The sequence below is a fragment of the Gossypium hirsutum genome, chromosome A13 (genome assembly GCF_007990345.1).
Source record: "Gossypium hirsutum isolate 1008001.06 chromosome A13, Gossypium_hirsutum_v2.1, whole genome shotgun sequence".
NCBI classification, from domain to species: domain Eukaryota; kingdom Viridiplantae; phylum Streptophyta; class Magnoliopsida; order Malvales; family Malvaceae; genus Gossypium; species Gossypium hirsutum.
The window spans coordinates 69,789,308-69,812,573 of NC_053436.1; the positions used below are offsets into that span (position 1 = coordinate 69,789,308).

Below are 23,266 nucleotides of genomic sequence, written 5' to 3' on the forward strand. Positions count from 1 at the left end.
TGCACTTATATTAAAGCACATGAGTTATATGTGCATGGTCAATGACTAACTCAGGATTTAGGTAAGTCACACTATGAATGTCACAAGTGAATTAATTCACAAACAGATTCAGAATTAATTCAACTTGGGTCCAGTTCAATGTATCGTTCTTTTAATGACTACATTTGTAACACCCTTATCCCATTTCCGTTGTCGGAATAGGATACAAGATGTTACTATTCAAGTTGGAACAGTTGATAACAATTTATATTCAATAATCAATTTAATTCCATAATCATAAGTAATATTCAATATGAAAGAGACCATTTAGTTCAGGCCTTAAATCGAGCTTTTGAAGCTATAAAAATACATTACGGACATTTAAGGACCAATTCAGAACAAATCAGAACATTTAGAAAGAAATTGAAAATTTTCAAGTCAGGGGTCACACGGCTGTTTGTCCAGGCCGTGTGACAGAGCCCAGCCCGTGTGGTAGAGCCTAGCCCTTGTGGCTCTAACATGGCTCTGCGACTATCCCACATGCCCATGTGTATGGACCGTGTAACTCTCTGATTTGGATCACACAGCCGTGTGTTAGCCCCTGTAACAATCGAAAAACTCTTACACAATCGTGTAGTGGGCCGTGTGTCTAATGGTGTGAAAATTGAATCTATAATACTTTTACACATGCTCTAGGCACATACTCGTGTCTTTGGTCGTGTGTGCCCCAAAATTTCCAATTCCAAACTCAATTTTCACCCATGTGCTTAAGTACCTAAACACATTCAATCACACAATTGCATAGACCAAAACCAACTTTAATCACACTCAAACATGTCAATATCTTAACCATTATGTCAACCAAAGTGTTATCATTAACATCTCAATACATTTCATCTCATTTCACTTCCAATTTGGAACTCAAGTACATTATAAATATGCATACCATAACAACCATTGCAATACAAACTTTTGAGTTATCACATAACCTAGCATTTCATGTATTTAACTATTAGTCCCATTTAGTAACATGTAGATTCTTACAAGTCATTCAAAACACATAATAGCATAACATCTTACTCAAACTAAGTAATTGACATAAGTTATTCATAGGGTCCTAATACATGCCATATACCAAAACTGAGAATCAAAATCTACCAAGGTTTCTAGATAGTGTGATCTTTGACGTTGACACGATCTTCTTAATCTTCAAATCATAGTTTACAAAATGAACCAAATACAGGTAAGCTTGAATGAAGCTTAGTAAGTTCATTTTATAATTCAATAAAACTTTCCAATCGAACATAACATAAACCAATATTAACATAGAGATTCCCATTATACGCAACTTATAACAATCATTACAACCAATTCAATAGTTCAGTATCCTCAGTGGACTTTGTTTGATTTAGCTTTATTTCAGTATATTTGTAGATTTTACTCGTTTGAGCTCCATTCAGTATAACAGTAGAATTTTCTCATTTAAGCTTCACTCAGTATAATAGTAAAATTTACTCGTTTTAGTAGAATCAGTAGGTATGGCTCGATAGAGCATACTTTTAGTATATAAATATTCAATAAGAGAATATTAATAAAGAATATTAACAGAGAATATAAATACTATTAGAAGCATAATTAGCAGAGAATATAAATACTATTAGAAGTATAAATAAATGTACGAACTTACTGTATTGATTTGTAGAAAATTCCAAAGTATAGGGACTACTCCGTAATTTTTCTTTGTCCACGATTACCGTCACGTTCTTGATCTAAACATAATAATTTCATTTCATTAATTAGAATAATAACACAATTTGATCCTTTCATGCAATTAAGTCCTTTTTAGAAATGTACCTAATTGTCCCTCAACTTTTCATTTTTATTCAATTAAGTCTTTAGGCCCTAATCATGCAAATTACCCATTTTTCCTCAACACTCATGATAGTCAAATGTTTTATAACTTCATATCAGCCCCTATTTGCAATAATTTCACCTCAAGTACAAGCAATTTATCATTTAATCAATTTAGTCCCTAACATTAAAAATCATCAAAAAAATCATTTTTCAAAGCAATCTAATCTATCAACAAAGTTTCATATTTCATCATAAGCCTTAAGAAATAACCCCATTCATCAATGACAACTTTCATAACATTTAACAATTTCACAAGTTTATCCCCAATTTAGCTAGATCAAGCTATTACGAATTCAAAAATATAAAAATTACTAAAAACATGCTAAAATTCACTTACCAAATCAAGCTTTCATTTTAAAAACATGAAACCTTAGCTTTTCCTATTCTTTCCGTGGAGAAGATGAGAAGAAAATGAAAATTTCTTCTTTAATTTAGGATTAATTTATTATATATACTATATTTGTAAATATTTCAACTTTCTTAATTAAGCTTTAATAAATCATTAACTAAACCTAATTAAACCAATTAATTAAGCATAACCTCATCAAATTCCACTATAGGTTAAGTTGTCCATTTAGTCTTTTTAATTTAACTACTCAACCTTTTCAGTTTTTACAATTTAGTCCTTTTTACTTATTAAACTATCTAAACGATAAAATTTCTTAACCAAAATTTAATACGATGTTATAGTCCTCATAAATATTAATTGAATAATATTTACGAATTATTTCTTCAGAATTATGGCCTTAAAATCATTGTTTCTGACACCACTGAAAATCGTATTATTACAACATCTATGTCTCTACTCGTGGAGTCAGCTGCTCCGATAGCCAAGACTAGCCATCTCCCCTATTCGAATTGTAGATGGCATAATAATCCTTCTAAATATTTGAATCAAATTCTCACTTTGATTCTTTTACGGGATTATAGACTCGTTTAGATTATCTACTGAAGTAAGTTGTCTTTCTTGTAATTTAAACATTTTTACTGCGCCACATGTTATCAGTTTAAACTTAGACAATCAATGAACTAATATTAGCTTGTCACAATTTCGCTTTGTATGCAAAATATGAAAGACAAAAACCAAAAGATATAATAGGGAAATGTGAAATTAACTTTATTAATTTATTCATCGTTCAAATACATAGAAAGCAGTTACATGTTTACTACAATATGGACACATTTCCCAATAGGTTTGCACTTGCCGAATCTCATTTTCATCATGAGCTCTTGCAATTTCATCCATGGTAGGTGAATGTGGAGGTATTTTAATCAATTACCAACAAAGGTTTCACAATTCTTTCTAACTAAACGATGATAATTAAAATCAGATGTCAAATATGCATAAACAAATTAGGTGGTACAACCATCCTTTTAAAGAAAAAATTAGATGAAATAATGAAAAACACTATAGATAGTAGAACCAACCATATATATATAAAGGAAAAATACTTATAGCTTGTAATCTAAATCTTACCTCCCTTGTAGTGGCTCCAAAAACTTGACAGACACCTTCTAGGTCTACAACCTAAGTGCATGTTATATTCAAGTAACAAAATCTCGAGAGTCCAAGGTCGATCCACAAAAAAAGTTTATTAGAACTTACAAGATTACAAGTACTATGCTAGAAAAATGTATAACACTTAACTTTGGAATGAATGTCAAAAATGAAAGTAGGTGTAAGAAACACTAGAAATAAAAATCAACAAAAGAAATAAAAAAAAACAAATCCTGGAAGAAAATATGCTGAAGTTAGAGATCCACTCTTGATTTCATATTTAGATTAAATTGTAGTACTCAATCTTATCAGTCAATTAGAATCCACACAAAATGGAAGTTCCAATCAGATAATCTAGCAATTTACATCCAACAATTAAGGATAAGCAAAGGTATGTCCATAAAAGGTGTAACACCCTAAACCCGACCTGGACGTTATGGCCGAATCTGGCGATGTCACATGAGAGTAAGTTTGAAACTGCATTAAACTTAAAATAGTTCCAATTATTAACTTGAACTTAGTCCGGGAAATCACATCCTAATCGATCTGATTTAAAACATTACTTTTACGCGGAAGCTTTTAAAACCATTTTCGTATGCATGGTAGTTTTGTAAAATGTTCAGTTCTTTTGAAAACACGAGCTTTCCTACCACTAGTAGTAAAAACCATAAAGCATTTCAAAATCCCAAATTAAGTAAAAATTCGTAAAGGCCTTAACTACATCAAAATTTCCCCAAATAATAATTAAATCATAAGTAAACAGAAAATAGTCCAAATGGAAAACCATGTGGCCACCGCTGAGTCCTCCGCTGCACCGACCCGTCAAGTTTGGTGATTACCTACACAGATTAAATAGAAAAATGGTGAGTTTTCACAAACTCAATATGTAATCCCTACAGAAAACATGCAAATAGGCACATATCAGATCATAATCACAAACAGTTTAGGCCGAAGCCCCTTACAGAAATTATTGTAGGCTTTAGCTCACTCAGATGTAGAATCAGATATATATATATATATATATTTTAGGACCTTAGCCCATCTCAGATACAATATGCAGAACAAAATAGATTAAACAGAGACCTACCCACCAGCCTCTACAGACCAACTCTGTCCAACCCTACACACCATGTAGGGATAAAATCGATCCATCTATCCCTACACACCATACTGTACTGAATGTGGCACATAATTAGATAATTGTAGCTGAGCTACCAGATATCAGGCTTAGGAGCCTTTCAGAATACTTCCTTCATATACATTAACCTAACCTCGATGCAATGCAGCATACAATATATGACATGCAAATATGCAATTAGCATATCATACATACAAATCGGTGAACATGCTAAGGCATGTATAATACATAGTTAAACCACGAAATTAGAGGGTCAAGTAACTCTCATTGACCCTACAGTAGGTCCTAGTCGACTTGGGTGACCCGAGCAACCATTCAAAGTGTTTCAGAAAATTGGGCTCACACGTCCATATGGCTTGCCCATGTGGCCCACATGGCCTCACCGGTTAACACATGGCCGTGTTACGCACCCGTATCTTGGGCACACGGCCTGGCTCGTTGATCACACGCCCGTGTACTGCCACACGGCCTACCACACGAGTGACCACACGCTCGTATGACGTCGACAGTTTTATTTTTCGGCTTTCGTCGATTCTTGTTTTTTATGTTTTCAAGTGTGTACCTAGTTCGTTTTCGCAATAAACATGATCCCAAGATTACTAGCACATATAATTGGCCAACAAAACCAATTAAAACCCCCAATCAGTCACTCAGATCGACAACTATTTGCAACCTCTGTGAGACGAGTAACCTTTAAAAATGACAAAAGTCCTTACCTTTGACTGAACAATGGTGATTCAGCATACTATGACTTCGTTAGGGAAGAATTCCAGTCACTTAATCTTCTCCTAACACAAGACAACCCATTTAGTAGCAATTAGCAGAACCTAAGTAATAATCACGTTTAACTAAACTTACCAGAATACACACCAAAAACACAAACAATAATCGCACCACAACGAACTGAGAAGTGCCAAAGATGAAAAAAAAGAAATTAGCAAAAAGAAAATCGACACGGGCTTGAGAGAGTTGTAATGTCTAAAACTTTGAAAGAAGACTGAAAAAAATTGAAACGAAAAACAAAATCCCAAAAGATAGCCTCCAAATCTCTTAATTATCTCCCTTAACATCCATAACACAACCACTACTCAGAAACCTACTCTAGCACAACTCTTTACCGATCTCGGTCAAAGCAGGCATATGCCAAACGTTAATACCCCCTGAAGCTACGGGCAGAACACCTGGCATAGAAACCCAATCTTGAGTGAAATAAATACCACGACTTTGATCTTTTTCAATAAAATCATCACGTAGTAAATCAACAAAGCCCAAAGTTATGTCCCTTTCTCCTTCAAGTTTACCTACTACTGTACCAGCGTGAATATGATCTCCACCAAACATACGTAAAGCTTTAGCTAGTACACGAAAGTGCATACCATGATTCTTCTGTCTATCAATAACTGCGTGTATTGAGCGATGGATGTGAATAAGTAGACCATTATCTAGACAATAATGAGCCAAGCTAGTATTTGCAGTAAACCCACCTGTTAAGTAGTCATGCATTACGATAGGAACTCCCAATTCTCTAGCACACACGGCCCTTTTGATCATTTCTTCACATGTACCTGCAGTAGCATTCAAGTAATTCCCTTTGATTTCACCTGTTTAGCCTGTGATTTATAAATTGCTTCGGCACAAAATAAGAAACGGTCTCTCCAGCGCATAAATAGTTGGGAGTTCACATTCTCATCATCTTTGGTAAAATCAAGCCCGCCACGTAGACATTTATAAACTGCTCTACTGTAGTTCTTAGCGGATAACCCCAATTTAGGTTTAATAGTACATCCTAATAGGGGGCGACCATACTTGTTCAATTTATCTCTTTCAACCTAGATGCCATGGGGCGGGCCTTGGAAAGTTTTAATATAAGCAGTAGGGATTCGCAGATCCTCTAGACGTAGAGCGCGCAGGGCTTTGAACCCAAATACATTACCCACAATGGAAGTAAACATGTTAGTAACAGAACCTTCTTCAAAAAGGTCTAAAGGGTAAGCTACATAACATATATATTGATCTTCTTCTCCAGGAATGGGCTTAATGTCGTAGCATCGCCCTTTGTAATGATTAAGGCTGGTAAGCTCATCGGTCCACACGGTTGTCCATGTACCAGTAGAAGATTCAGCAGCTACCGTGGCCCCTGCTTCCTCAGGCGGAACTCCGGGTTGAGGAGTTACTCGGAAGGCTGCCAAGATATCAGTATCTTTGACTTCATATTCAGGAGTATAATAAGTCAATTTATACCTTTTAACACCAGCTTTGGATCCAACACTTGCTTTAGTCTCTGTTTGTGGTGACATAAGTCCCTCTCTACAACTCATGAATTAAGAATTCTCACAACAACAAGGTCTACTCGATATAAATGAGGAGTTAATGAAACCTTTTCGAAGAAATCTTTCAAAAAATTATCAACGAATCCGAAAGGTTCCTTATTAGACCATGGTATTTGATTCGCCAAATACATCATTATTCTATATTCTTTCATATGTATGGCGCAACCCGATCCGTGTTTTTCAAGTTTATAATTCCTTACTTTTTTTGAATCAAAATTCTAAATGCAAATGAAATAAATGAAATAGAAATAGATAAATAATATAAAAATAATACTAATCTATGGAATTCTCAAAAAAAAATATAAATTTTAGGGCATTACAAAAGAAATGTCCAATATGATTATCTAATAAGTCCAAGAGTTTAGCAAATGAATCTATAAGCAAATAATGGTGTAATGTGAAAGTTTAATTATTTAAGTTCAGTCCAAAAATATAACATATGGTATTATAAGCATTTGAGAACTTCAAAACTTATAAAAAAAATTTCAAATATTTATTATGTCAATTTTTATATGTCTACAACAAATCAAGGTTAATTTATCAAAGCATTCATTGTGTCATCTATTGTCTATAACAAATAAAAAAAATCTTACTTCACACGTATAATTATGACAAGTGATTGATAATTAATTTTAGCTCAAATGATGTGTATAGAATTCACCTTAATATTTTTCAAGAGTTTCACCCTTTCACCTCAGTATTGGAAACTTAGAATAATACAACAAAATTAAACAACTCAAACTTATATGAAAAAAACATATTAGATATAAGAAACTTGAGATTTTACAAGGATAAAGAAATAAACAAACACTAACAAGAAGATGATCTTGATCTCAACTCCAAGATGCCTCCTATTTTGAAACCAAAGACTATTTATAGAGGTTTTTGAAGAGGAAAATGACAATGCAAAAGAATTGCTAGGCCCACTTCTTTGTCATCTTTTGAAGTAATTTTTTATATGTTAATTGATGACTTCTTTTGTCCAAGTTAACGACTCCCAATGAGAAAAGTCCAAGAAAGTTTATTGAAGATCTGCATATTGTACATTCATTGTAGAAATTTTAGCTCCAAATTCCAAGCATGTTAGGAGATATGACCCAAACACGAAAATGCATCAAAACTATCCATCAATATGAAACTTGTAACTTTCTCTTTACTTTTGGATTTTTTCATGATGCATTTTGGTATTAGTTGTAACAACTCGATTTTCAGTGATGTTAAAAAAATCAGTTTCGGAGCCCTATTTTCATAAACTAGGTCCTCAAATATTAAATATAAATATTTACAGATTTAGTAAATTAGCATATTAAATTTTGGCCCATTAATTTTGTCTTTTAATTATTTAATTTAGGTACAAGGACTAAATTGTAAAATTCTAATCACTATAGGTTTTTAATTGACCAAAAACTTAAGGAATTAAATTGCAAATAACCAAAGGTCCAAAATGGCAATTAAAGCATTTTGGAAAAGATGCTAGTGGAAGTTGATGGCTTAAACATTAAAAACTTGATTAGTGAGTTAATTAACTTTTGTTAATTAATCTTAGTTTAATCATGGTATAAAACCATTTTCAGTGGAAAGAACTAAAGAATTCTCTTCTTTTCCTACCTTTAAACTATCCATCATAATAGAAACATGAAGCTTCAAGGGTTTCAACTACCGGCTACTAATTAGGTATTGTAATTAAGTCAAGTTCTTGTAATTTTTATGTTTTTAAAGTCATGAGACTTAATTTAGGTAGCACATGTATAAATTTGTAAAACTGTTACAATTTTTGAAAGTTTTCATTTCTTGAAGAAATAGGTGTTCAATTGATAGATTTTAAGCTTAGATTATGAAAAATAACTAAATTATAATGTTTAATTGTTAATTTTGTAAAAAAGGACTAAAGTGAATAAATTGTAAATTTGATGTAAAATTTCAGTAATAATAGGTAGTAGATAGTCCTTAAAGGATTAGTTGAAATTAATTTTCAAATCAAGGCTCAAAATTGAAAGATATGATTATTTCGATTTTAGGTACTAAATTGAATAAAATGTAAAATTTTAAGGGTATCAAAAAAATGAAATTATATAGGTTAATTCATGTCATTGCATACTATTTTAATGTTTAGCATTGAGAAATTGTATAGAATAATTATATAGATCAAGAACTGGATCAAATCAAAGTTAATTGAGGAAAAGTGAAAATTGTAAATTCGTTCTTAAAGATTCAAATTGTTTGGTATTTTGGCTAGGTAAGTTCTTATGACATTTATAACTTATACTGTATGTATTTGAATTATATATATGTGTTTGATTGTAAATTAAATTAGTTGTGAATTGGTAAAAAGGTGATAATTGAACTAAATTGAAAAGTGACGATTATATGTATAATACATGCCTGTGTGAACTTAGTAAAGGTTAGGATACGAAGGACATAACAATAGGTTTTGTGTGTGCTTGTATGAGGTTGATTACAGATGTTACTGGGGTCCAACATTTGTTGCGGATATTCATACATGTAACACAGGTTTAGCTCGGACGAGTAGCCTGATGTCATTTTAAAGGTTTAGCCCGGATGAGTAACTTGACATGTATATATATTTAGCTTGGACAAGCAATCAAATGTGTCATTTTAAAGGTTTAGTCTGGACGAGTAACTTAAGACAAAAATAGATTTATCTCGGATGAACAATTGATGTGGTGTGGATACTTATGTATCTGAGTCCATTTACTAGGGCTCACTGGGTGAAACGGTTTATATGATATGAGAAATTGAAATGAGAAAAAAATGAAATGAACTCGATGTTCAAATGAAAGATTATTGAATGATTTGAGTATAAAGCTATCGATATATATGTGATTACCAACTCTTGGATTGAATGAGATTTGAGTTATTTATCTATTATGACATGAAATGGCATGTTAAATACTTGTAATATTACATGGTTTGATTATATGTTAAAACTCACATTGTTGAAGTTGTGATTTGCCATGTCTAGCCAAACTATGCCAAATTAAGGTAGCTTATTGTATATAATTGAAAGATAAGGTAAGTTTTGTTTAATGCTTATGAACTTACTAAGCATTTTATATGTTTAACTTGTTTGTTTTACCTTTTTCCTTGTAGATTGTCACATTGTAGAACATATCAAGTCGGATCACCTTGAAGCTCACACTATCCTATAACTGAATCAATAGTTATTCGATCATTTGGAATGCAGGGTTGTGGCATGTATATAAGTGTTTGGTATATATACCTTAATGTATAAGATGTCTTGATGAGTTTGGTAACTTGTGATGACTTGGTATCTTGATTCATATATGGAGATGAACTTATATGCATTTCATGCTAAAAGATATGACAACCTATACTATATGTATGATATATGGAATGACATAAATTAAAGAAGAAACTTGAGTTGTTAGCTTGGTTAATGAATGAATGAATTACACATGTATTTGAAATTAGGTACTTTGAAATGTATTTGTAACATGGAACTTATTTTTGATGGCTAATGTTTATAAGTCATATATGTGCTTGTAATTGAATTCAATTGGTAAGTTCCAATATGGTTTGACATAAGTACTAATCGGTATTTGAATAGTTTGGATGGATTGTTTGAATGGATGATACATCCATGGAGGGGTGAAATTTATTAAATTCCATTCACTGAAGCATCAATTTTCAAGTTTGGGAAATCATCAGACTTGCGATGACTTTTTGGACGGGATCTAGATATTTCTTGGTTAAGATGTCTCATGGCATTCGAAGACCTATATCTTATCTTTGAAACGGGCCTTGAATCACTCAATTTTGAGTTTGGGAGCTCAAGTTATGATCGTTTTAGTGAAGAATGCATAAGCAGAATTTTTGGATGGGATTATGATGAGAATTACGAGTTTCAGGCTTTTAGTTTAAGTTTAAATCATAATGGGTTCGGGTTTTAAGCTTAATTTTTATTATATATGAGCCCAATATTGTATTTATCAGCTCTTATTATTTTATTATTCCGATTTTTTTATAATTATTAAGTATTTTAAGTTATTTAGGAGTTTTATGTCAACAAGAAAGTTTAATTTAAAACTACTTCTTGTTTAGGTTAATTAGAGCTCTAATATACTAAAAGTTTTATTTAGCTAGCCTATATAAAGGCTTCTTCATTTTTCATTAAGGAGACAATTTGATTTTTATTAATAAAGTTTTTAACTTTAGGAGTTTGTTTCTTTGTGCAAGATTTCTTTCTTGTGATTTTTTAATGTAGTTTTCTTCTTGATTTTCTTCAAGGAGTCGTGGGAATTCATTCCTCACCCTTTAATTTGTCAAGGATTATTTCTTAGAGTGTTGATTAGAGTCATTAATTAAGTTTCTTGAGATTTATTTATCAGAGGGTTCAATTGGACATTTATCCTTTTATCCATCATATCCATCAGTTTACTCATCCATCTTCCACTTTGTTCTTTTTTATTTTATTTCTATTTCTTATTTATTTATGATTTTATTTTTTTATTCTCAAATTTATTCTTTTACTATTTTCGATTTCTTTATTACTAAATTTGTTTATTTCTTCTTTTTAGATCATATCCAAATCTTTCCTTTTTGAGTCAAATAACTTGAATATGATCCTTCTTCTGCTTCCTCTGCCTCAACCCATATCAATGGAATTTGATGGAATCTACGGAAATGGATAGTTTATAATAGGCTGAGCTAATATTGAATCAGTTCTAAATATAAATGGTTAAATGACTTGTTTTGGTATGAAATGTTATGAGTTTGAAATGTTTTTAGGTGAACATATTGTTTGGTTTGATTGGAAACTTTGAAATAGGTTCCAAATTATTCATTTTTACCAAAAACAGAGCCCACGTCCCGATGACCAACCTACCTCATCGCAATGTTGGTTGATTGTGAGTCACGTTGTGATGTTGAATGCCTTGAGGTCACGACGTGACAAATTGTTTGGTGACATCACGATGTCGACCCTAAATTTTTAAAACTTTGTAATTTAGTCTCATTTCGTGCTCAGGTTGACAAAAGAGCTTTCATAAGCTCGATTAAGACCCGAAATTGATTATTTCACCTAAAATTAATGTGATTAACATTGAATTGTATGTATGGATGATTATATTATTGTGTATTTGACTGAAGTTGCACCGACAACGAATGTAACATTCTGTAACTCGGATCCAACGGTCAAGTCTGGTAAGGGGTGTTACATTGGTGTTCTGATATTAGAATAGATCTTCAAATTCCCTTTCCAATGATGTAAAGTAAACATAAAATGGAGTTTTGGAGCTCAAGAAATGATCAAAACACTAAGAAGTGTTCTGGTTGAAAGTTTTGAATGTGTCTAAATTGCAAATTTTGAATCTTTAAGCATTGGATTGTCACTCATCATCTTTGATCAATTTTAGGCTTAGTCCATTTAATCTTAAAGTTCCATATATTGGCATATTCTTCCCAAACATGTTTTACTTGCAAATTTCACATGGAATATTTTATTGGAACTAAATGTGTGAAAAACACTAAAAACACACAATATTTACAATGCAAACATAAAGACTCAAATCACTAAAAGTAATCTGAAATATATAAAAAATATTCAAGAAACTAAGCAAATGTAAGTAAAATATAGCCCAAAATAATCATATGATGATGCCTCATCAGTTTGTAATTAAAGAAATGTACAATTGATTAATACTCATCAAATTACTTGTACACAATGTTAGTACATTTGTATGTAGACTCTATTTAATTGATCAAGTCATAATTATTCAATTATATTGGTAGTTAGAGGAATGAATAATTGATCAATATTCTTAAATTAATTAAAATTTAAAACTAAACATCAGTTATCCAAAGTTTTGATATACTTTACTATATAATATTGAATTCCAAACATATATACTCAATGTTGTATTAAATGGATGAATTGATTGGATCAATGATTGCACGATTAATTATATAATTTATTTAATTAGATGAATGGTTGTATAATTAATGTCACAATTCACTTGATTAGTAATTAGAGGGATGAATAATTTATCAACACACTCGTAGAATCATTGAACCAGTTAAATCAACATACATACGAATGTGATGTCATTGCTTGTATACATATTTCTCTTATTACAAATGCAATCTAATAAACTATAAAATTAACCATACAATCATTGATTCAGTTGAATCGGTCTATGTACTAATATAATGATATAACTTATATACACTTTTCTTTTTGTTATAAACATAATCAATTGTATAATCATTGATTCAATTGAATCAATTTACATGCAAATGATTCGATTGCATAATTCAATTACATTAATCTCAGAAAAAACACAATTGTAAGAAAAAACTTGATTTATATAGAACGGTGATTAAAATTTTTGTCAAACACCCATTTATTTTGGGTTCAAACCATGTTATCTCTACTCTATTCCTATTATTATATAAAAAAATCACATATAAAAGAAATTATAATAAATCATTAGCCAAGGACTAAGTACAATCATGCTAAAACGTGGGAGGTTTAATACAAAATTTACCCTTTCATATTTTTTGGTTTATGTGTATCACCTTTAATTTTTTTTCATAAATGACATAAATAAATGAATTATTTACGAAAATGACCCAAGTGCAAAATCTTGTAAAAAATAACTTATTTTCTACCGTGCATGTTAGTGTCGGTCATCTCACCACCGGCGTCACCCTTCATCATCCCTTAATGATTGTCCGGTCTATAAAAAATGATTGTTTTGGTGCTGACACTGTGTTCGTCCACACTAATATATATTTTTTTAAATACACTTAAAAAATACGGATATTTCAAGATTAGAAAAAGAAAAAAAATATTTTAACACTACAGCAAAATAGACTTTTAGCGGCGCTTTTTTTAGCCTTTAACGGCGCTTTTAAGCGCCACTAAAACTTTTTGCGGCGCTTTTCAAAATGCCGCAAAAAACGCCACTATAGGTACCGCCACAAAATTTTGTGGCATTTATTTAAAAAAAATGCCGCTAAAAGTCATGGCTTTTAGCGGCGTTTGTTGGAAAAGCGCCGCTAAAAGTCATGGCCTTTAACGGCGTTTGTTGGAAAAGCGCCGTTAAAAGTCATGGCCTTTAGCGGCGTTTGTTGGAAAAGCGCCGCTAAAAGTCACGGCTTTTAGCGGCGTTTTTCTGGCAAACGCGCTAATTTTGACAGATTTGCTATATATTTTTTCACTAATATCCAGCCCTTCCTGCATTAAAATCCAACCAAATACAACAAATATAATATAAAATGCAGCCAAAAATAGCAAATTTAGCATAAAAATACAACCAAAAATATTAATTCTAAATGATACTTCAAATTTAACAAAGATATATGATATAATTAATAAATAAAGTATAATTTAAAATATTCTTACAATAATGTTAAACGTGACAAAGTTAAAAACATTCTTACAATGAGAAAACTAATGTCTAAGATGGCGGCTTTTGCGATTGCTGAAACATCTGCATCATCTGCTGAAGCTGTAGCTGGAGGTCATCGTACTTTTTGCTCTGCTCTGCTGCCATCGCTGCTACCTCTGCCTCCCTCGCTGCTGCTGCCTCCCTCTCTGCTGCCTCCGCTCTAAGTTGTTGCTGGAGTTCTTCATATTTTCGTTGAACCTCGAAAATTTGCTCAACCATGTTCGCTTGCATCTGAGCTATCTGGTCTCTTAACCTCTGAACTTCAGCTTGAGCTTGACTTCCGGAAGGCATGTATTGCTGGGAGCCAGATCCAAAATATTGGGTCGGGGTAACACCAGATCCTTGAAATCGAACCCGACCGTACCTTTCAAGACCCAAAACTTTAGTGATAATTCTGTTATCAATGTTCTCAAGATTAACAGAACTATCAGTCGAAGCAATCGCTTCATATTCCGCCTTATTCTCCTTTAGTTTCTCCTAAAAAAGCAAGTAAACAGTTAGAAACGAAATATATAATAAAAATGAATGCAACATAACTTAACATTATTTAAAACTACTAACGATGAATTGAATTAAACAATTATAATTAAAGATTATAAATATTTAGAATAAATCAAATATTAAGTAAATATACCATAATTTCTCCAGCTTCGGATGTCATAGGAGATCCATCTTTCTTCCTATGCGTAATCTCAAAAAGCTGAAGGCGTCCAACTTTTTGTCCAGATTTGACTTCCTACAATATAGTAGTAAAAATATTATTTAATAGTAGAAAGTTATTAATATTTGAAAGAACTAATAAATTCATAATACCTCGGCCTCAGCTACAGAAGCAAAACTTCTCGACCCTGCCGTGTGCGTGTATTTTTTTTTTGCCTGCTGCTTGTTCCAACACGCTCACGGTCCTACATAATGAAATTATTATTACGTATATAGTAAACACTATATATAAGAGTTTGGAAATACGCAATACCTCTCCTTTCTTTGAATTCCAGAATCGAACCGCATCTTCCCATTGGTACCTCAGCATTCCCGGCGGGACATTTCTTAATTTTTCCTCGAGGCTTATGTCTTTCTTAAAATATTGTTTTTTTAAAGTGCTTTTATTGTCTCTCCATTTTTTACCCAATGCCTTCTTGATATAATCATCGGAGACCTCAAAAGCAAATCTCTCCTAAAAAAACACAATTTTAGAATGTAAAAATAAATAAAACTTAAACCAAAGTATTATAAATTACATTAACATTTATTTACCTTAATATTAGCGAGAGCCTGATTTTTGTTGCTATCAGGCATGTGATGCCATGATTCATAGTTGATGGGCAACATATTGGCATTTCGTGCTAAAATGCCCAAATAGCCTGCTAAAAGTCGAGCTTCAGATCCAACAAGCTGACCATGAGTATTTCTACTTACTTTGACACGCTCGACAGGATCTAAGTCGTATAGATCTCTAAGCAGCGTACATCCTCGAACTCTGCGTGTCCCACCACTTTCAGCTGAAAAATGATATACTATTATTATATTAAAATTGACAAATAAATCAATAATAAAAGTCAATACATGTAAAATGAACTTAACATTACTTTGAAATTCTTCAGGCTCGTCAAGTGTCTCCGGCACATTCGAAGATCCAACAACTGTCTGCTGTTCATTATTTCCTTCTTCTGAATTTGGAGTATTCTGGACAATACTTAAATCTCGTAATCTTCTTCTACGCATTTTTCCTGCAATACACATAAAATAGTTAAAGTTTTAGTAACAAATTACAACAATAATAGTACATATAAAGTAGTTAAATTATATAACTTGACCAAGATTAAAATTATAATATTACATATAATTAAAAAATCATAAAATCTTACTACATCATTATTCGTAAATATCTTCATCCACATCATGTCGAACCCATTGATGTTGTGTACTAGTACTAGGGATATTTTCATCTAAGTTTTGTTCTGGAAAAGGTAATGTTTCTGATCTTTCGACAATGTCATCTCTATTTCCATTACCCATCTCTATTTCGACAATAAAAAAACGACGACGTTTTCATATGAACAGAATAACATTTAGTGGCGTTTTATCACCAAGCGCCGCTAAAGGCGAAACTATTCCGGCGTTTTACCCTAAAACGCCACTAATAGTCGAATAAAACTACATCGTTTTGATATAAACAAATTAACCATTAGTGGCGTTTATACCTTAGCGCCGCTAAATCAAACCTATTGTGGCGTTTGAACCAAAAACGCCACTAAAAATCCATAAAAACTACACCGTTTTGATCTAAACAAAATAACCCTTAGTGGCGTTTATAACCTTGCGCCGCTAAATCAACCCTATTGTGGCGTTTTAACCTAAAACGCCACTAAAAATCCAAAGAAAACGGTGTCGTCTTGTATAATAGAAAACCCTTTAGCGGCGTTTATTCCCTAGCGCCACTAAATCCAATTTTTTTAAATCTAATATTTAAATATTTTAAATGGTTTAGATTAAATATTTTTAAATATAAAAGCATTAATTGATTGTATAAAATTTATCTATTATCTCTTACATAATTTAAACTATAATCATAATTTTAATATATTAAAATTAAGATTATCTCTTTTACAATTATATAAGAAATTATTTAATATATAAATTACAAAACACTAATTACTCTAAAACTTAAACCCCTAACCCTATCCCCTAAACCATGAATCATAAAATATAATCGATCTCTAAACCCTAAACCCCTAACAGTTAACCCCTATCCTCTAAACCTTATAATCTCCAACCCTTAAACCATATAGTACCATAAACCCTAAACTATCATTTAAAACTATTAATAAAATTTAAAGGTAAACTTATAATTTAAAACGTTTTCCACAAAATATCCCTTCAATCCATTAAACAATATAACACATTATTAATATATAAAAAATATTTTTTTATCAAAATCAAGATATCTATTATCGATAACAATAATTAATTATAGGGTTTAGGATTAATTTAATTATTGACTGTGATTCACTTGAGATTAATATACTATATACCCATGGCCATTAAACTTAAACCATAAAACCCTAAACCATAGATCTTAAACCTTAAATATTAAACCCTCAACCCAAAAATAAATTTAATCAATATTAAGTAATATTGCTTCCATAATTTATTATGAACATAACCTTTACATTAATATCTATGTATATATACACATCAACATCCATATGATGTTTTTTGGGGTTTAATTAGGGTTTTAAAGGTTATAGTTTAGTGTTTAGGGGGTTTAGTGTTTTAGGGGTTATAGATTAGTGTTTATGTTTTTTGGGGTTTAGGGTTTTAGGGGTTAAATGACTTTTAGCGGCGTTTTACCAAAAACGCCGCTAATGCTCTGGTTTTTAGTAGCGTTTTACACAAAGCGCCGCTAATTCTTTGGTTTTTAGTGGCGTTTTACCAAAAGCGCCACTAATGCTCTGGCTTTTAACGGCGTTTTTGGTAAAACGCCACTATTGCTATGTTTTTTGGCGGCGTTTTCTGTAAAACGCCGCTATTTCTATAATTTTTAGCGTCGTTTTAACTAAAAACGCTGCTATTGCTTTGCGTTTTACAATTTTTCGGCGTTTTTTGATAAAATGCCGCTAAAGCCGTATTTTCTTGTAGTGTAATAGGAATTAGCTTTTTTTGTTGTAGGCATTGGTTCAATTAAAAAATATATTTTTGTTTTGTTTTGTTTTTTTTTTTGGTGTGGACGTACTCTTTGTTGGCAGATATGTGGTTGTAGAAAAAAAAAATTCAATGTGCTCTAGTTATAGGGAGCGGTGAAAAGAAGAGATGAAAGAATAAGGTAAGGCAAATGCATTAGGAATAACGATATACACTTGGGAAATATAACAACTAATGATAACAGTAACAAAAATTAAATAATTGTAAAATAAATAAGATGCGAACATGGTCAAACAAAATGACAAATCAAAATAGTTTCAATGTACTTTACTTAATATAAAAGATATTCTTATTCTCTAAAAAACATTGTATATGAGAATTAAAAGTTTAAGGAATTAAATAGTTTGGAATGAAATTTTTGTTGTAATTAAATTTCATTAATTAATGTAATTAAACCATTTAAACGTTTAAAAAATCATGAAAAATTTTAAAAATATTTCATGTAATTAAACCATTTAAATGTTAAAAAAACCCATTAATTCATGCAATAAAAAGTTGTATATAGTTTTTAATATAAAAAAATCATTTAAATGGTAAATAGTTGTATATAATTTCCATGCAATAAACCATTTAAACTTTAAAAAAACCATTAATTTCATTAATGGTTTCATGCAATTTAATTAATGCAAACTTTTTAAAACTTTCAATTACCTTTTCAATGGCTTAATTAATGAAATTATTTAATATAATTAAAAGACATTGCATTAATTAAATAAATGTACCAAATTTTGCTTCAATACAAGGAATTGAAGAGTTAAAAAAAATAAATAAAACATTAATGCAATTTTGCATTAATAAAATAAACGTACAAGATTTTACACCCTAATTTTGTAATAATTAAAAGATTTTTTGTTAATTAAAAGATTTTTCATTAATGAATTTTTATTGTAATTATACATACAATTTAATTTGTGCACCACAATTATTGTTATTATTTTATTGTAATTACCTATGCAATTTAATTGATGTAGCACAATTTTACATTAATTAAAAGATTTTTCTTTAATTAAATTTTATTGTAAATATTTATGCAATTTAATTGTTGCACTCCAATTTAACTCAAAGACTTTGTCTTCAATTCTTTGTCTCCCTCTTTCCTTCTTTTCTTTACATCGATCCCGACAATTAGAGCACGCCAATAATTTTTTTTTCAAAAATCACATTGGCGTCAACACTAAAAAAGCAAAAAAAAAAAACATTTTTAAGAAAAAATTGAACTGATGCCAGAAACATGAACACTGTCACAAAAAAAAATTATTTTTTTAAATTTAAATTGGTGTCTGTAACGAGAAAACTAACACCTATTCAAATAAATTTTAATCTCAAAATACCAATATTTTAAAAAAAATACTTATTGATACCAACAAATATAGTGTCAATAAATAAACCAAACAATCATCGGGGGATGTTGGAGGGTGGTGCCGTGGTGAGATGGCAGTACCAATAAACATTGAAAAAAACATATCATTTTCATACAAAATTTAGCACTGAATTATTTATATACATAATCAACTTATTTGAGTGAATTAGAGAAAAAAAAAAGGCCACTTTTAATTTAGGGTTTGTAACTCTTTTTAATCTTTTCTTATAGAGTCGTTTCTCCTCCCTTGCTCTCTATCCTTTTACCTTCTCCAACCAGAACATCCTCTCCTCCCACGGTTTCTCTGCAACCTAAAACTCTGTTGCTGCCAATGGCAATGTTGTTCACGTAAATGGGGTTTGTCAGCAAGAACAAAACATAGACCCCAGAAAGCTTAAAGGGCCAGTTCTTTCTCTCTTCTTTTCTTTAACCTACCCAAATACTTCCTTTTTCTTTTCCATATCGCAAAGATGTTGTGTAGGTGATTTCAAATCGTTTATCTGCTCAGAAATTAAGAGTCAGGAAGCTTCAACATCTTTGTGATATGGAAAAGAAGGTGGAGTCCTTAGAGGTAAACTTAATCACTTTCTAGATTCCTTCCATATCTAATTAATTTCTTACGTTGATGAAAATTTTTATTGTTTTTTAAAAAAATCTTTTCAAACTCTAGTTGTTGTCCTCTCCTCTGCTGCAAATCAAGCAAGACAATGGTGGATGGTAAGGCACCTGAACTCTTATTTTCTCACTTTTATTACTTAAACTAAAGAAAATGGAGTAACATCAAATGTTAAGGAAAGAAAATGTAAATATAGTTATGTGTAAGGTTTTTGTGTTGTTGGTCCTGTTTTTGAAAGGTGTGTTGGGTAAATTTGAGTAGTTGTGCTTCCATTTCATGATATCAATTTGTTTAATTTAGAAAACTACAAAAAACTGGTATTGGTTTCGATTATGTTTAAAATCAATACGTAAAGGGTGGGGATTATGGGTAGTTAGAGAGAGAATGTAAATGTTTAGTTTATATTTTAATGGAGTATTATAGGTAGGAAGTTGGAACCCATCGTGTTCAGTATTTTCTATTTATTCATTTAAAGCTGTTGTTGGTTGGAAAGCATCTGAGAGGCGATGTTTTACATGCACGACCAGGTTGGTAATGTTGAAATTTTGATTTGTTACTTTTTCCAAGAATGCTTGTTATGTAGGAAATCATATGCCATCAACTTGTTGAAATCTATAGTGTTGCTTCTTTGAAAATTGGTATGGAGATCTAAATTTATCAATATTGGTATGTCCACTTCTTCACCTACCGAATTAGAAATGGGTGGATTCCTACACAAGGAAAACGTTTGGCCATCAACAATTCTTAAGTAAAATAAACGTTAAACTCCGAGAAGCATGGATTTTATATTAGTTTTCTTAGATCAAATGCAAAAAGGTTAATTTGAGTTGGACCGATTACGATGTTTATCACAACACATTGGTTAGGGAAACCAAATTATATCTCCCATGTTTCATATGAACAAGCTTTTGCCTAGAAAGACCTCGACACCACTGCCATTGCCTGGCCTTCTCATAACCAGGACTTTGACAAAAAATTCTTCTCTTTCCCATTCGGTGATTTTTTTTTCTTTTGTCAACAAAAAAAAATATCTTCCCTGCTTCAGGGGCTGTATTTATTTTTGTCGTTTTAGCCATGGTAATTTAGCTATTGAAAGTAAAATATGAATGACGCAGTGAAGAGCTGAAGACGAAAGAAGAAATTAAATATGAAAACTCCAAAATTTCTTCTCTCATTCCATTTACCCGTTTTCTTTTGACTGATTCTAGTGATAAAGAGGAAATAGCTAAAGTCGGAGGAAAATATATAGGAGTGTTTTTATTCAAAATAGGTGTTAACCGGTTGAAGAGATTTAAAGCAAAATATGTATTTCTACTATTTAATTATTGAATTTATTTCTATTATTTAATTATTGAATTAAATTTATATTTTGTACTATTTATATTATTAAATTGTTTAATCATATTGAATCATTATCAATTTATGTTAAAATTTAATGATTGATGATGCTATAAAATATTGTTGGTATCAATTTCACATTCTATTCTTAAACTAACTTTTATTAAAAAAATTGCATTTTTTACATTTAATATTTTTTTAATTTCAAAATACATGATAATAAGAATTAAAAGATAATTGAAGCAACTAAGCAAGTAAAAAAAAAACTAATCCGTATATAAAAAATTAATAAATAAATTATGAGAGGATAAAAGTTAATAAAAATTTTTAATTACGGTGAATGACAGTGGCTATAAGGACCTGAACTTAATTTTTTAATTTAACTTAAATAAATATATTCCATTCAATTCGTTTTAATTTAAATTTTATTTCACTCAACTCGAATTAAAAAAAATTAAATAAAATTAAAATAATAAAATAAAATTTATCAACTCAATTAAATTAAAATTTTTTTATTCGATTTGGTGAAATGATGACCGTAGTGGATAATACTGGAATATAGCATGCATCATGCCTTTCTTCAATTTAGCAATAATGGCTTGGATTCCATCCACTTGGTCAGACAATTTTTTGCTAATTTCTTTATTGTTTCCCATGGCTCGATTGAGTGTTTTATAATTTCAACACACTTTATATCATGCCAACTGTTCTTGTCTGTTACTTTCCTAATAAAAAAGAAAAAAAATAGTATGAATAAGGTGTGAAAATTTAGTAAAATAGAACGAGAAAAAAATAGTGTTTAAAAATATTAATTTCCTTATCTACATAAATATGTTGAGTTTGATTTTGTCGTCAAACCACTGTCTAGAACGGAATTTAATACGTAAAATAAAAGTAGGAAACGTAAAAGAATTTCAAAAGAGGAAGGTTAGATAAATTTTTAAAATTATATATCAATATAATATTATATATAAAAAGAAAGTGATTCATTTATTTCTTTAAATTAAAATTAAAGTTTTATGGTTATAAAATTTATATATCTAATTGTAGAATCTCTAAGTTCATATATATTTGATTGACTACTTCATTCCATTCTAGTCCTAAAGTGAGAACTTGCAGAAAAAGAATTAAAACATATGTCAATTATGTTTGAAAAATATAATATTATGATATCATAAGGTAGTACAAAAGGTTTTTTCGAAGAGTAGTCTTTTATCACAAGTTTGAGTTTATAATGTTATTTATAAGGTGGGAGATGTGAAAAGTTAATTTAAAATAATGATTTAAGCATTTGATTTTATAAGAAAATATTCCATTAAAGTCTCATTAAATATGGATGTTTATAATTCTATTAAAGTTTTGAGATAAGACTCTAGTTTATTTTATAAGCACGAGAGTACTTAGATGTTTCAATGAAACAATTAAGAAGGCTTATTTACTTGAACTTCATTCAATCTAAAGGAGTATATAAAAAAAGCTGTTTGTAAGTGAAATTTGAATATGAGAATTTTTTTTTATAATTTTCATTTATAATTTATTTGTTACTTTATTTTTATATAACACTTCATCATCACAATTATCTTTCTTTTTAACTATTAACACTTCTAAGCCTATGGTTTTAAGTATTAAACGATAGAAAAAAACAAAGGTGACCAAATTTCTTGATATCACTTCTCACTCCAATCTCTTATACTTTTGTTTTTTCTTTATCCTTAAATTTTTATATTATATTTGATAATCTCGATAAAGGATTATGTTTTTAAATGCCAAAGTTTTATAAGAATAATGTACATGTCTCTTTTAATTTCTCTTACCTACGATTATTCATGAAATTTTTATACACATCTTTTATCGTGAATCATACTAACTAAAAATCTATTTACTTTAGTAAGGCATAATTCTTTAAACGTGCATGCAACTAATATTATCAACCATTCATTTTATTAATGTTCTACTGT

General features: G+C 30.5%; 1 pseudogene; it reads right to left on the minus strand.

The window, feature by feature from the left end:
- Positions 1-5,765: 5,765 nt before the first annotated feature.
- LOC121212438 (ribulose bisphosphate carboxylase large chain-like) lies at positions 5,766-7,046 on the minus strand (annotated as a pseudogene).
- Positions 7,047-23,266: the final 16,220 nt, after the last annotated feature.